Source organism: Triticum aestivum, chromosome 4A, assembly GCF_018294505.1.
Source record: "Triticum aestivum cultivar Chinese Spring chromosome 4A, IWGSC CS RefSeq v2.1, whole genome shotgun sequence".
Lineage (NCBI taxonomy): Eukaryota > Viridiplantae > Streptophyta > Magnoliopsida > Poales > Poaceae > Triticum > Triticum aestivum.
In genome coordinates this window covers 54,060,529-54,074,826 of record NC_057803.1, presented here as the reverse complement: position 1 = coordinate 54,074,826, position 14,298 = coordinate 54,060,529, and positions in this window count along the sequence as shown.

The window sequence follows — 14,298 nt, the reverse complement described above, 5'->3', positions numbered from 1 at the left end:
GCGGCGGTGGGCGGACGTGTCCGGCCCGATTCGGACACGTCCGGCGGCGAGGGGAGCTGGTTTTAGGGTTTCGGGGGAGAAGGAGATCCGGATTTCGGAGGGGGTCTTTATATAGAGGTAGGGGGAGCTAGGAGAGTCCAAATGAGGTGTGGTTTTCGGATACGCGATCGTGATCGAACGCTCTAGATGATGGAGAGGGTTTAGGTGGGTTTTGGGCCAAATTGGAGGGGTGTTGGGCTGCAACACACACGAGGCCTTTTCGGTCCCTCGGTTAACCGTTGGAGTATCAAACGAAGTCCAAATGGTACGAAACTTGACAGGGGGTCTACCGGTAGTAAACTAAGGCCGCTTGACAAGTCTTGGTCCAATCCGGAAATGTTTAATCCCCACACACGAAAGAAAGGTAGAAATGACCACCGGAGGAGAACGAAGCGCCGGAATGCAAAACGGACAACGGGGAAAATGCTCGAATGCATGAGATGAACACGTATGCAAATGCAATGCACATGATGACATGATATGAGATGCATGACAACGACCACAACACACAGAGACAAAAACTCGAACCCGAGAAAATAAAATAACTTAACGCCGGAAACGGCAAGAGTTGGAGTACATATTGGGAAAGTTACATCCGGGGTGTTACAACGCCCTGCCTCCTCTCTTCCACCACTTGGCCCATGAGGCCCATTACTTCTTCCTCATATTCCCGTAACTCCCCGGTACCCCTGAAAATACCCGAATCACTCGGAACCTTTCCGATGTCCGAATATAGTCGTCCAATATATCGATCTTTACGTCTCGACCATTTCGAGACTCCTCGTCATGTCCCCGATCTCATCCGGGACTCCGAACTACCTTCGGTACATCAAATCACATAAACTCATAATATAATCGTCACCGAAACTTTAAGCGTGCAGACCTTACGGGTTCGAGAACTATGTAGACATGACCGAGACAGTAACCAATAGCGGAACCTGGATGCTCATATTGGCTCCCACATATTCTACGAAGATCTTTATCAGTCATACCGCATAACAACATACGTTGTTCCCTTTGTCATCGGTATGTTACTTCCCCGAGATTCGATCGTCGGTATCTCAATACCTAGTTCAATCTCGTTACCGGCAAGTCTCTTTACTCGTTCCGTAATACATCATCCTGCAACTAACTTATTAGTTGCAATGCCTGCAAGGCTTAAGTGATGTGCATTACCGAGAGGGCCCAGAGATACCTCTCCGACAATCGGAGTGACAAATCCTAATCTCGAAATACGCCAACCCAACAAGTACCTTCGGAGACACCTGTAGAGCACCTTTATAATCACCCAGTTACGTTGTGACGTTTGGTAGCACACAAAGTGTTCCTCCGGTAAACGGGAGTTGCATAATCTCATAGTCATAGGAACATGTATAAGTTATGAAGAAAGCAATAGCAACAAACTAAACGATCAAGTGCTAAGCTAATGGAATGGGTCAAGTCAATCACATCATTCTCCTAATGATGTGATCTCGTTAATCAAATGACAACTCATGTCTATGGTTAGGAAACATAACCATCTTTGATCAACGAGCTAGTCAAGTAGAGGCATACTAGTGACACTCTGTTTGTCTATGTATTCACACATGTATTATGTTTCCGGTTAATACAATTCTAGCATGAATAATAAACATTTATCATGATATAAGGAAATAAATAATAACTTTATTATTGCCTCTAGGGCATATTTACTTTAGTCTCCCACTTGCACTAGAGTCAATAATCTAGATTACACAGTAATGATTCTAACACCCATGGAGCCTTGGTGCTGATCATGTTTTGCTTGTGGAAGAGGCTTAGTTAGCGAGTCTGCAACATTCAGATCCGTATGTATCTTGCAAATTTCTATATCTCCCACTTGGACTAAATCCCGAATGGAATTGAAGCGTCTCTTGATGTGCTTGGTTCTCTTGTGAAATCTGGATTCCTTCACCAAGGCAATTGCACCAGTATTGTCACAAAAGATTTTCATTGGACCCGATGCACTAGGTATGACACCTAGATCGGATATGAACTCCTTCATCCAGACTCCTTCATTTGCTGCTTCCGAAGCAACTATGTACTCCGCTTGACATGTAGATCCCGCCACGACGCTTTGTTTAGAACTGCACCAACTGACAGCTCCACCGTTCAATATAAACATGTATCCGGTTTGCGATTTAGAATCGTCTGGATACTTGTCAAAGCTTGCATCAACGTAACCATTTACGATGAGCTCTTTGTCACCTCCATATATGAGAAACACATCCTTAGTCCTTTTCAGGTACTTCAGGATGTTCTTGACCGTTGTCCAGTGATCCACTCCAGGATTACTTTGGTACCTCCCTGCTAGACTTATAGCAAGGCACACATCAAGTCTGTACACATCATTGCATACATGATAGAGCCTATGGCTGAAGCATAGGGAACATCTTTCATTTTCTCTCTATCTTCTGCGGTGGTCGGACATTGAGTCTTACTCAACTTCACACCTTGTAACACATGCAAGAACCCTTTCTTTGCCTGATCCATTTTGAACTTCTTCAAAACTTTGTCAAGGTATGTGCTTTGTGAAAGTCCAATTAAGCGTTTTGATCTATCTCTATAGATCTTAATGCCCAATATGTAAGCAGCTTCACCGAGGTCTTTCATTGAAAAACTCTTATTCAAATATCCCTTTATGCTATCTAGAAATTCTATATCATTTCCAATCAATAATATGTCATCCACATATAATATCAGAAATGCTACAGAGCTCCCACTCACTTTCTTGTAAATACAGACTTCTCCAAAAGTCTGTACAAAACCAAATGCTTTGATCACACTATCAAAGCATTTATTCCAACTCCGAGAGGCTTGCACCAGTCCATAATGAAACACAAGTATGAAACATTTGAAAAGTTCAAAGAATTTTAGAGTGAAGTGGAGAATCATCGTAACAAGAAAATAAAGTTTCTATGATCGGATCGCAGAGGCGATTATTTGAGTTACGAGTTTGGCTTTCATTTAAAACAATGTGGAATAGTTTCACAACTCACGCCACCTGGAACACCATAGTGTAATGGCGTGTCCGAACGTCGTAACCATAATTTATTAGATATGGTGCGATCTATGATGTCTCTTACCAATTTACCACTATCATTTTGGTGTTATGCATTAGAGACAACTGCATTCACATTAAATAGGGCACCGTCTAAATCTGTTGAGACGACACCGTATGAACTATAGTTTGGCAAGAAACCTAAGCTGTTGTTTCTTAAAGTTTGGGGTTGCGATGCTTATGTGAAAAAGCTTCAACCTGATAAGCTCGAACCCAAATCGGAGAAGTGCACCTTCATAGGATACCCAAAAGAAACTATTGGGTACACCTTCTATCACAGGTCCAAAGGCAAGATCTTTGTTGCTAAGAATGGATCCTTTCTAGAGAAGGAGTTTCTCTCGAAAGAAGTGAGTGGGAGGAAAGTAGAACTTGATGAGGTAATTGTACCTTCTCTCAAATTGGAAAGTAGCTCATCACAAAAATTAGTTCCAGTGATGCCTACACCAACTAGAGAGGAAGCTAATGATAATGATCATGAACTTCAGATCAAGTTACTACCGAACCTCGTAGGTTAACCAGAGCACGTTCCGCACCAGAGTGGTATGATAATCCTGTTCTGGAAGTCATGTGACTAGACCATGATGAACCTACGAACTATGAGGAAGCGATGATGAGCCCATATTCCGATAAATGGCTTGAGGCCATGAAATCTGAGATAGGATCCATGTATGAGAACAAAGTGTGGACTTTGGTTGACTTGCCCGATGATCGGCAAGCCAAAGAGAATAAATTGATCTTCAAGAAGAAGACTGACGCTGATGGTAATGTTACTGTCTACAAAGGTCGACTTGTCGCAAAAGGTTTTCGACAAGTTCAAGGAGTTGACTACGATGAGACTTTCTCACCCGTAGTGATGCTTAAGTCTGTCTGAATCATGTTAGCAATTGCCGCATTTTATGAAATCTGGCAAATGGATGTCAAAACTGCATTCCTTAATGGATTTCTTAAGGAAGAGTTGTATATGATGCAACCAAAAGGTTTTCTCAATCCTAAAGGTGCTAACAAAGTGTGCAAGCTCCAGCCATCCATCTATGGACTAGTGCAAGCATCTCAAAGTTGGAATATACGCTTTGATGAGGTGATCAAAGCATATGGTTTATTAAGACTTTCGAAGAAGCCTGTATTTACAAGAAAGTGATGGGAGCTCCGTAGCATTTCTAATATTATATGTGGATGACATATTGTTGATTGGAAATGATATAGAATTTATGGATAGCATAAAAGGATACTTGAATAAAAGTTTTTCAATAAAAGACCTCAGTGAAGCTACTTATATATTGGGCATCAAGATCTATAGGGATGGACCGAGACGCTTAATAGGGCTTTCACAAAGAACATACCTTGACAAGATTTTGAAGAAGTTCAAAATGGATCAGTTAAAGAAAGGGTTTTTACCTGTGTTGCAGGGTGTGAAGTTGAGTAAGACTCAAAACCCGACCACGACAGAAGATAGAGAGAGAATGAAAGTCATTCTGTATGCCTCGGCCATAGGTTCTATAAAGTATGCCATGCTATGTACCAGACCTAATATGTGCCTGGCCATGAGTTTGGCAAGGGGGTACAATGGTGATCCAGGAGTAGATCACTGGACAACAGTCAAAATTATCCTTAGGTACCTAAGTAGGACTAAGGAAATGTTTCTCGGTTATGGAGGTGACAAAGAGTTCGTCGTAAAGGGTTACGTCGATGCAAGCTTTGACACTGATATGGATGACTCTGAGACTCAATCTGGATACATATTGAAAGTGGGAGAAATTACCTAGAGTAGCTCTGTGCAGAGCATTGTATACATAGAAATTTGCAAAATACATATGGATCTAAATGTGGCACACCCATTGACTAAACTTCTCTCACAAGCAAAATATGATCACAACTTAGTACTCTTTGGGTGTTAATCACAAAGCGATGTGAACTAGATTATTGACTCTAGTAAACCCTTTGAGTGTTGGTCACATGGCAATGTGAACTATGGGTGTTAATCACATAAAGATGTGAACTATTGGTGTTAAATCACATAGCGATGTGAACTAGATTATTGACTTTAGTGCAAGTGGGAGACTGAAGGAAATATGCCCTAGAGGCAATAATAAAGTCCTTATTTTATATTTCCTTATATCATGATAAATGTTTATTATTCATGCTAGAATTATATTAACCGGGAACTTGATACATGTGTGAATACATAGACAAAACACCGTGTCCCTAGTAAGCCTCTACTAGACTAGCTCGTTAATCAAAGATGGTTAAGTTTCCTAACCATGGACATGTGTTGTCATTTTATGAGCAGGATCACATCATTAGGAGAATGATGTGATGGACAAGACCCATTCGTTAGCTTAGCATGTTGATCGTTCAGTTTTATTGCTATTGCTTTCTTCATGTCAAATACATATTCCTTCGACTATGAGATTATGCAACTCCCGGATACCAGAGGAATACCTTGTGTGCTATCAAACGTCACAAGGTAACTGGGTGATTATAAATATACTCTACAGGTATCTCCGAAGGTGTTTGTTGGGTTAGCATAGATCGAGATTAGGATTTGTCACTCTGAGTATCGGAGAGGTATCTCTAGGCCCTCTCGGTAATGCACATCATAATAAGCCTTACAAGCAATGTGACTAATGAGTTAGTTGCGGGATGATGTATTACAGAACGAGTAAAGAGACTTGCCGGTAACAATATTGAACTAGGTATGAAGATACCGACGATCGAATCTCGGCCAAGTAACATACCGATGACAAAGGGAATAACGTATGTTGTCATTATGGCATGACCGATAAAGATCTTCATAGAATATGTGGGAACCAATATGAGCATCCAGGTTTTGCTGTTGGTTATTGACCAGAGAAGTATCTCTGTCATGTCTACATAGTTCTCGAACCCGTAGGGTCCGCACGCTTAACGTTCGATGACGATTTTGTATTATATGAGGTATGTGATTTGGTGACCAATGTTGTTTGGAGTCCCGAATGAGATCACAGACATGACGAGGAGTCTCGAAATGGTTGAGAGGTAAAGATTCATATATAGGACGATGATATTCGAACACTGGAAGTGTTCCGGGGGTACCGGGTACATATCGGGTCACTAGAAGGGGTTCCGGGCATCCCCCCGACAACTACATGGGCCTAATGGTCCAAGAAGGGGACAGACCATCCCCTAGGGGGATGGTGTGCCCCATGTAGGCCTAAATAGGAGGGTAAGGAAAGAGGAGAAGAGAGAAAGGAAGGGGAGGGATTCAGCCTCCCCCTTCCTTCTCTCCTCCCTCCTCCTTCCTTCCCCCTCCGGTGGATATGGTAAGGGGGAGGCCGAATTGGGAGGCACCCAAGTAGGATTCCTCATATTTGGGGTGCCCCCTTGGCTGCCTATCCTCCCCTCCAACCTATATATATGTGGGGGGGCACTGCTATAAGATACAACAACGATTGTTAGCCGTGTGCGGCACCCCCCTCCACAGTTTCTGCGTCCGGTCATATTGTCGTAGTGCTTTTGCGAAGCCCTACGCGGATCACTTCACCATCACCGTCACCACACCGTCATGCTGACGGAACTCTCCCTCGACACTTTGCTGGATCAAGAGTTCAAGGGACGTCATCGAGCTGAACGTCTGCAGAACTCGGAGGTGCCGTACGTTCCGTGCTTGATCGGTCGGAATGAGAAGAAGTTCAACTACATCAACCGTGTTGTCAAACACTTCCACTTTCGGTCTACGAGGGTACATAGATACACTCTCCCCCTCTCGTAGCTATACATCTCCTAAATAGATCTCGCGTGAGCGTAGGAATTTTTTTGAAATTGCATGCTATGTTACCCAACATGGTGTAGCTCTTATGTGTGCATTATTGTCTACTTTTCCATGCCCAACTATACCACCAACACATTATCTCTATTAATTGTTGGCCTCAGTCCTAGCGGAGTATTATCATGTGGTCATCCCCTTAAGCTTAGGGCGTCTGTCTTACCCATCCAATGATGGTGAATCCGCCTTTGTTCTCCTTTCTTCACCTTCTTCTTCCTTAACCTGCACTCAATCACACATGCTAAAATTCCAGGAACCATATTTGTGAGTTGTCCTTGATAAGATCCAAGGATCTGAAAATCTAAACATGATGAACACACCCCATCATCTTCTTCTTCACCACGCCCTTGTATGGCAAAATTCCATGAACCATATTTGTGAGTTGCCCCCTTGATTGTTGGAAATATGCCCTAGAGGCAATAATATTGTATTATTATATTTTCGTGTTCATAATTAAATTTTTATATTTCATGATATAATTGCTATGATACTGGAATATGCGATTCATTGAAAAACTCATATGCACGTGTGGAATGGTAAACGGTAAAGAATGAGTTCATAGTCTTGCCTCTAAGACTGCCTCAAGTGTTGTTGGTGATCCTATTTTTTGGATCTTAGGATATCGTTAAGTGTAATGGTAGTCCTAAAACAACATTGAGAGTATGACGTTAGAAGAATGATCATATAGAATCGACCCAAACTTGTTTGTTAAACTTTGAGATAATATCGTCTGAAATCAATTGTTATAACACAGAGTGTTGGCATGTGTATTTTAGTTCCTCGGACCATGAGAGTATCATAGTCACTTCCTACCATATGGTGGACTTTGGAGTTGCTCAAATGTCATCTATAACACGGTGATCATAACGACAACTTATAGGTTCACCAAAAATTTGACAAGGGACTAGATAGCTCGAGAGTGGGATTTGCTCCTCCTGTGATGGAGAGATATTCTTAGGGTCCTCTTGGTGTGACAACATCCATTATTGTCTGGCCAGAAGCAGGTGACTATGCCATAGGGATGCCGGAACATATCAACAAGAAATAAGAACAAAATCGACAATGGGGATGACGGTATAGTGAGCATGTGTATGACTCAGGAGGATACCGATGCATCTCTGGTTTTGTAAAGTATTGTGAATGAAAGGGAACATCATATGATAACCAAAGGTGTTGGGAAACACAGTAATTTCAAAAAAAATCCTACGCACACGCAAGATCCATCTAGGTGATGCATAGCAACGAGAGGGGATAGAGTTGTCTACGTACCCTCGTAGACCGTAAGCAGAAGTGTTATGACAACGCGGTTGATGTAGTCGTACGTCTTCACGATCCGACCGATCCTAGCACCGAAGGTACGTCACCTCCACGATCTGCACACGTTCAGCTTGGTGACGTCCCATGAACTCTAGATCCAGCTGAGGTCGAGGGAGAGTTTCGTCAGCACTACGGCGTGATGACGGTGATGATGAAGTTACCAACCCAGGGCTTCGCCTAAGCACTACAACGATATGACCGAGGTGGAGTTCTGTGGAGGGGGTCACCACACACGGCTAAACAATCAACTTTGATGTGTTCTAGGGTGCCCCCTCCCCACGTATATAAAGGAGGGAGGGGGAGGCCCGCCGGCCCTCTAGGCGCGCAAGGGGGGAGTCCTCCTCCTAGTAGGAGTAGGACTCCCCCCTTTCCTAGTCCCAGTAGGAAAAGAAGGAAGAGGGAGAAGGAGAAAGGAAAGGGGGGCCGGCCCCCACCCAATTCAGATTGGGCTTGGAGGGGGGGCCTCCACCTGACTGCCTCCTCTTCTCTCCCACTAGGGCCCAATAAGGCCCATTGACTCCCCGGGAGGTTCCGGTAACCCCTAGGTACTCCGGTAAATGCCCGAACTCACCCGGAACCATTCCGATGTCCAAACATAGCCTTCCAATATATCAATCTTTATGTCTTGACCATTTAGAGACTCCTCGTCATGTCCGTGATCTCATCCGGGGCTCTGAACAACCTTCGGTACATCAAAACACATAAACTCATAATACCGATCATCACCGAACGTTAAGCGTGCAGACCCTACAGGTTCGAGAACTATGTAGACATGACCGAGAGTCATATCCGGTCAATAACCAATAGCGGAACCTGGATGCTCATATTGGTTCCTACATATTCTATGAAGATCTTTATTGGTCAAACCGCATAACAACATACGTTGTTCCCTTTGTCATCGATATGTTACTTGCCCGAGATTCGATCGTCGGTATCTCAATACCTAGTCCAATCTCGTTACCAGCAAGTCTCTTTACTCGTTCAGTAATGCAACATCCCGTAACTAACTCATTAGTCACATTTCTTGCAAGGCTTATAGTGACGTGCATTACCGAGAGGGCTCAGAGATACCTCTCCGACAATTGGAGTGACAAATCCTAATCTCTATCTATGCCAACTCAACAACATCATCAGAGACACCTATAGAGCATCTTTATAGTCACCCAGTTATGTTTTGACGTTTGATAGCACACTAAGTGTTCCTCCGGTATTCGGGAGTTGCATAATCTCATAGTCATAGGAACATGTATAAGTTATGGAGAAAGCAATAGTAGTAAACTAAACGATCAATGTGCTAAGCTAATGGATGGTTCAAGTCAATCACATCATTCTCTAATGATGTGATCCCGTTCATCAAATGACAACTCTTTGTCCATGGCTAGGAAACTTAACCATCTTTGATTAACAAGCTTAGTCAAGTAGAGGCATACTAGTGACACTCTGTTTGTCTATGTATTCACACATGTACTAAGTTTCCGATTAATACAATTCTAGCATGAATAATAAACATTTATCATGATATAAGGAAATATAAATAACAACATTATTATTGCCTCTAGGGCATATTTCCTTCAAAAGGTTCACTCGAATATCATTCGTATAATCATAGGAACCGATATGGACGTCCACGATTCCTCTATCGCTCATTGAACGAAGGAGTTTCGTTTATTTATATGATTTACTGAATCTACAGGGTCACAAGCTTAAGGTAACCTTGATCTGTGGAGTGTTAGTATGACGAGAGTATCAAGGATTTATCCATGGAATTGTTTCATTAACATTCGGAATAGTTCCAAGAGGAACCGGAAGCTTTTCGGGGTCACCAGAAGGGTTTCAGAGTTTATTGGGCAATACCAGTTATTACAGATAAATAATATATAGGTGAAAAATGTTTCTGGTGATGTTAAATTAATAATAAAAGGCACTAGTAATTGTTATGAGACTTTTGATATTTAATTTATTATCAACGGGTCTTAAAAGGCCAATTAGTGAAAAGAGAATTGGGCTGCAAGGGCCCAATAGGGGTGGTTCCTCCCTCTCCATGGAAAAGAGGGAGGTGAGGACGAATTGGAGGGGGGAATCCTCCTCCACTTGGCCGGCAAGGAGGGAGGATTCCTTCCCTCCTTGTGACGCTCCTCCTTCTTCCCTCCAATCTATATATATTAGAGGTTTTGGCCACAATTTATACACAAGTTTTGGAGCTCCTTTAGTTCATCTAGTTCTAGTTCTACTTGATCCTAATTGATCTAATTAGAGCTAGACCTAATTCCTTTAATCCTCATAATTAGAATCCCAGTGTGGCTCTAATCTTCTCTCTTTAATTTTCCAATGACGATTAGCTCTGGATGACGAAGCCTTGCCGGATCGTGAAGACCGTACACTTGCAGCCAAGTAGAGAGGCAGTGCTTCCGGTCTTTCATTCGAGGGACTTCAAGAACGATCTACACCGACTCATCTACTCCCGCCGCACTCCGCAGTCGATAATGATCATCGATCCAAAACCATATATGCACCTTCATATTGTTTCTAGGTGATCATGGACGAATTTTTTTGTTTTCTTCTACGTTTTCCAACATTAATAATACCAGGGATATAAAAATCCCAGTGAAAAAAGCAATAGAAAACGACTACAAATAATATCCAATTTGCAGTACTAGTTTATTCCACGACAAAGGAGTACATTGTTCCAAAAATCAGTAAAGCCATACGAGCACATGTGTGTCCATCGTCCAACGAGCTAGGAACGTCCTATGAACGTCCGGGTTAAGCTCCATCAGCGGCTAGCGAAGCAACTTCAACTGAATCGTCATATGGCCTCAATCGACATAATAACCGTTAATATAGCAATTTTAGCTCAAAATGACACTCTAACATAGTCTTTATGTGCCTTTGGATCGCGATGGCCATGAAGGTGGCATAGCCGTGACCACAACGAGGCGGTGGCTGTGGCTGTGGCTGTGGCTGTGGCTGCGACCATATGGCAACTAGTTAACTAATTACAATGTAGTTTAACTAGTTATTAACCGTTCTATGAATGTAAGTCGTGGTGTGACTATATTTTCGCCTCCGTTTATAAGAAAACCAGCAATGATACTGAATTTGTATTCGTTTGACTTTTTTTATTTTTGCGTAACAACCTATGACCCAATGACAACTGGGTTCTACTTTGAAAATTCGCAGGAGTACGCAAGTGCAGGGGCACTCACCTGCCAAGGTCTGCCGTTTGCTTGATTTGCCTCGCATTTCGCCAAGTATTTGAATCCCACACGAGAGCACAGTAAAAAAGGAAAATTCCTCAAACAACTTTAAGTTTGAAAGATGAAACTTACGGTTTTTAAATCTAAGAATGCCAAGTTTTGACAAGTTTTTGATATATAATTTTAAGCATTTTTTCTGTTTGTCGTAGACACAAAATAATTAGTTTTTATCGGTCACTCGTACTAAGTTTCAACACTGAAACTTAACATACTTTTTAAAAGTCATCAAAATATGTTCAAAATGAATCTTATTTAAAAGTGTTGGTCACGAGAAACCAAATACGAAAATAAAACTTAATCTGAGTTTTTTGTTTAAGAGATAAATAATGCTGAAAACCAGAAGTCAAAATAAAAGACCGGCACCAAGGATCTGAGTTTTCACCGCAAAGTAGAAAATGGAAATTGTGCGTACTGCATACACGGAATCCGAAGCAATCAAGTGCGTGTACATACTTCCATACATGCACCGCTGCTTGTACGAGACATGCGTATATATGGATGATACTGTACGTGCATCCGATGGATACAATCTTCAATTCCTCGTCCATCGTTGTATCCATATCTATATCTATACCAATATAAAAAGATTTAAATGGGCAGATCCAATTAATCTCGGCCATTAAATCATATCAATCCAACGACCTAGACTGATTCAATATCGAGCGCTCAACACGTTTAGCGTGTAGTTAGTTTAATGCCAAATATAATGCTAATCACATAATAACACAACACGTAAATAATATTCTACTTAATATACGCATGCACTTAATATACTTCCAAATTAACGTGCATTGCACGTACATATTGACTAGTATAATAATGCATGCTAAATTTTTCTCCAGAATTCGTGTATGTCCCTCTGAGAGATCTATGAAAGCATCTAAGACCGGACGCCTCAAAATCCCTCAAAAAATATGACCCCCAACCGCGAAAAAGAAAAAAAGGCCTATACGGACACCTCAAAACAGTTTCAAATGCCTGGGCTGACTGGCACCCCTTATGTGTAGCCCAATTCTGGGTTGGATATTGGGTGGCCCGGGCACAACCGGCGCATCTGTCATGTCGGAATCGGCCTACACTGGCCCATCCGACCCCATATATATTCGTCTACGTCCGTGGACCAAACCCTAGCCACTCCACTCCACTCCACTCCACTCCCCTCCAGTCTATTCCCCAAGCTACTGTCCGACGATCTCTGGTCTTCTCCGGCATGGCGGAAAGTGAATCTGACTTCAACCAGTCTGGATCCTTGACTAGGTGTCGTCCCGTCCAGATGGAGGAGGCTATGCCCATCCGCATTGCCCTCTAGCGCTCCCGAGAGGACTGCGCCTGACCGACAGGGGGATATGTCTGGCCCTAATCCATTGCGTCAGCGCAACAGGCGCTCGCTTCCGCCGGGCTGGATCCTCACGGCCCCGAAGCCAAATTTTGGTAGTCCGGTGAAATATCCAGATGTAGCAATCAAACAAAGTTGTTCCATTGTTTATGTTTACGTTTGATCTCCAACGTATCTATAATTTATGAAGTATTCATGCCATGTTTGTAATAATTTTATATGATTTTGGTATGATTTGACTAGAACTAACCCGGACTGACGCTGTTTTAAGCAGAACTACCGTGGTGTTATTTTTTGTGTAGAAATAAAAGTTCTCAGAATGGGCTAAAAATTTACGGTGATTTTTTATGGACCAAAAGAGACGGTCGCTTCGAGAAAGGACTAGAAGCCTCACAAGGAAGCGACAAGCTTGGGGGCGCGCCCTCCCCCCTAGGGCGCGCGGAGCAGGCTTGTCGCTCCCTCGTGGGCCCCCTTGACGTGAAACTGACTTCAATAATTCCTATAAATTTCAAAAACTCTGAAACATGACCGAGATGAGTTGTTCTGACATCGCAAGCCTCTGTACCAAAGAGATCTCCATGATAGCCATGTTCTGGCACCCTGTTCGAGGGGGAAATCGTCACCATAGGCCATCTACATCATCTCGGAGGTCTTCATGACGAGGAGGGAGTAGTTCACCGTCGGGGCAGAGGGTATGTACCAGTAGTTATGTGTTTGATCTCTCTCTCTCTCTCGTGTTCTTGATTTGATATGATCTTGATGTACCGTGAGCTTTGTTAATATAGTCGGATCATATGGTTTTTATTCCCTCTCTATCTTTGTTGTGATGAATTGAGTCTTACTCTTTGAGGTTTCGTTATGTTGGATTTAATATTTTGATTTGAGAACACTTGATGTATGTCTTGCATATGGATACCCATGGTGACAATGGGGTATTATATTGATCCACTTGGTATATGTTTTGGTCATCAACTTGCGGATTCCCGTGGTGACATTGGGGTAATTTATGCATAGGGGTTGATACACGTTTTCGTCCCCCTTTCTTCGATAGAAACTTTGGAGTGATTCTTTGTCGCACGTTGAGGGATTGTTATATGATTCAATTATGTTATCAATATTGATAGATTGCACTAGTGAAAGCATGAACCCCAGGCCTTGTTTCTAAACATTGCATACCGTTTGTGCTCTGTGTTTATCACTTGCTACCTAACTGTTTTTATATTTTCAGATTATAAAAACCTATATCTACTATCGATACTACACTTGTATCACCATCTCTTTGCCGAACTAGTGACCTATATAATTTGCCATTTTATTGGCTGTGTTGGGGACACAAGGGATTTCTTATATTTGATTGCAGGGTTGTTTGAGAGATACCATCTTCATCCTACGTCCCCCACGAATTGATAAAGCTTAGGTCATCCACTTGAGGAAAACTTGTTGTTGGCCTACAAAACTCTGCGTTTGG